Consider the following 3,044-nt stretch of genomic DNA (forward strand, 5'->3'; position numbering starts at 1 on the left):
CTCGCCTATTCCTTTCAGTTATTCTATATCTTTAATTAGATCTTGAAGATTTTGCTATATATTCCTTCGGCCAAAGTTAATTATTACTTTGAAACTTTTTTAAAAATTCAATGAAGCCATTTTAAAGTCAAAGCTAATAGTCCGTAGTTCTGCAATCAAAAGTTTGGGATAGTGCAGAATATAAACCTCCACTGTCTTGTGGCCTTATCCAGTCATGGAAAAGGCTTCAGGAGTAAACCTCAAGAAAATCACAAGTTTGTCTTTGTGTACATAACCTCACTCTGGCAGCTCCTGCGGTGATGCTGGTGCCAAACTGTAACCCGCCCTGCTGTTTCTTTGGATCGATCAGCGACGTGGAGAGGGGGGGGGGGGGGGATGTGCTGTGTGTGTGTGTGTGTGTGTGTGTTTCTGTGTGTGGGTGTCTGTGTATGTCTCTGCGTATATCTGTGTGTGGGTGTCTCTGTGTGTGTGTGGTTCTGTGAGTATGTGTGGGTGTGTGTGTGTGTGTGTGTGTGTTGTGTGTGTGTGTGTGTGTGTGTGTGTGTGTGTGTGTGTGTGTGTGTGTGTGTGTGTGTGTGTGTGTGTGCGCGCGCGAGTCATCTGGGCACAATCTGCTTGATTCTCATTTCCTTCCAAACACTAGGCCACAGCCTTCCCATTTTCACACATTCTAGTCCACGAGCATTGCCACTTTTCATTTCACTGCACCTCGTATGTGTAGGTGACGAATAAACTTGACTTGACAGGTGGGTGCAAATAAGAATAGGTTGGATGGGGAAGACTGGCTAGGTAGCTGATTCTTGGGTCTCCTTGATCACATTTCCTTTTGTGGGATCTTGTGACTGAATAGGAATGTTATTGGCCAACACTTTCTTGATCCTTGCTGCATGACTCTATAAAATGAACCCAAAAAGCCTGTGTTGCATTTTTGTCTGAATTTATGCCATAGTCTTTAGTTGTTAATAGTAGGATTAAACGAGTACTTACCAGTATGAAGTTTGATCTGTATTTTATGAGGAGTTACGGTGAGGTATTACGTGAAGAACCCAGCTCTACTGCGCATGCGGCATACTTCGAAGCAGCGGTGTGAAATCACAGGATAGACACAATATTTGAAGTAAGATAGTAAAGATCATGAGACATCAGTTTATTAGTTTGATCTATATAATGAGGGTGGGAGCGGCGGGCACGTAATACCTCACCGTAACTCCTCATAAAATACAGATCAAACTTCATACTGGTAAGTACTCGTTTAATCCTACTATTTTACTTCGGAGTCACGTGAGTGATTCCGTGAAGACTTCAAAGGTCTGTGATTTCAAACCGTGTAACAGTTTTTATTTCACTCACTGCCGAAGTTTATGAGGGAGGAAGTGTTATCGTAATCAACCAGTGGATCTGCTTTCAAAAGAAACAGAAAGGTATTTGTTAACAATAACAACATAAACAGCTCCTCTGAGCTTAAATTAATATTGCAGTTTGTAATATTCTCCTGCAATTAAATCAGGTTTATCAACGGTTTATAATAAAAAATGTTCAGAACGTCGTTCCCTTGACCATCCTGCTGTATTGAAAAATGTGGTCAACCGGGATGTCCATTCGTTCAGCCGCTGATACCAATGCTGCCCTAGTGGAATGGGATTAAATGTATTATTATCTATTCCGGCAGCTTTCAGTACCTATTTGAGCCACCTTGGAGTGGTTTGGCTCGTACCCCGTCTTGGGTTACTGTGGTTGACCCATAGGCTTTCCTCTCCCTCTAAGATTGTGGGTTGTGTCTATATATAGTAGTAGATGGGTCACCACACTCAACCTGGACTCTGGTGGGTAGGCCCGGAATCCCACCAGTGAATTGGGCGTTCCTGGTCCATATAGCCATATAACGACTACAGCACGGAAAACACAGGCGATCTCGACCCTACTAGTTCGTGCCGAACTCATAATCTCGCCTAGTCCCAAATACCTGCGAGTTAGATTTTACCAGACCTAAATATGAACGTGATGCGTCCGGGGTAATCACCATGTATCTAGTCTGGTTTATGGAGTGACCGGACTCTGTGAGCGTGTACGAGAGCCATAAGCATGAGCGTTTTTTAAAACATAGATTAAGCAAGCTGAGGGATCTGGCTGGTGCCATTCTCTGAGATATGTCAATATCACACCAATATCCCATACATGGGTATATACCTGGGTGTTTGGGGCTTATATTATAGTTGCCCTTCATAAGTTTACCTTCAGTGGATGGGATCCCATGCTCCGCTGTCATGCTGTTTTAGATAAGCAGATAAGGCGCTTCATGCTGTATTTACGGCATTGTAACTCACCTTTTGGTCATGGTGTAGATGTTCCAGGAACTCCAATACGTCAGTGGTTGAATAATTCGGTATGTTGTCCCTGCGTCGTGGCAGTATTTTACCCATGTTAGCTTTTAGTGACTGTTCGCAGGGATGCCGACATGGTGGTCCCTTGGATAATCCCAGTCTCTGGTAAGGTCTATTCAAACCCTGCACCCAGGAGTTTGATGTTTCCCTGGCATGGGTGGCTTGTGCCTGATACTGGGTTGAGTCAGCAACCATGGTCCGCTAGGGAAATCCATAGGTGACTCGCCCACCGTGTCGTGATGAACTGGGAACCATGGCTGTGTAGGCCGGTCGGGCACGTTCAATATCTCGGAGGCTCCCATCTGTATTCCGAAGTGCCCGTCTGATGAGGCAGAAGGGAGGAAGGCAAAGCAGAAATTCCCCCTTCCAGCGTGTAGGCATCTATCGCTGCTGCCTCTAATCTGGTTCCCAAGTCACATACATAGGTTACTGGTGATTCCTTCTTGTGCAACCAAATTGATATCTGGCTTTCAAACTGCTTAATACCTTTAGCAGATATTTTGGGTTTGACATCTATTCAATGTAATCATAAATTTACCCCGTGACCTGGTGTCTCCCACTGTGTTCTAGCTTCCTAGGACATAGGCAGCTGATAGTTAAAATGTCTTTTTGACACACCCATTGCCAGATTTGTTTGACCAAATTGTTGCACAATAATGATTA

This window comes from Leucoraja erinacea, chromosome 17 (genome assembly GCF_028641065.1).
Source record: "Leucoraja erinacea ecotype New England chromosome 17, Leri_hhj_1, whole genome shotgun sequence".
NCBI lineage: Eukaryota > Metazoa > Chordata > Chondrichthyes > Rajiformes > Rajidae > Leucoraja > Leucoraja erinaceus.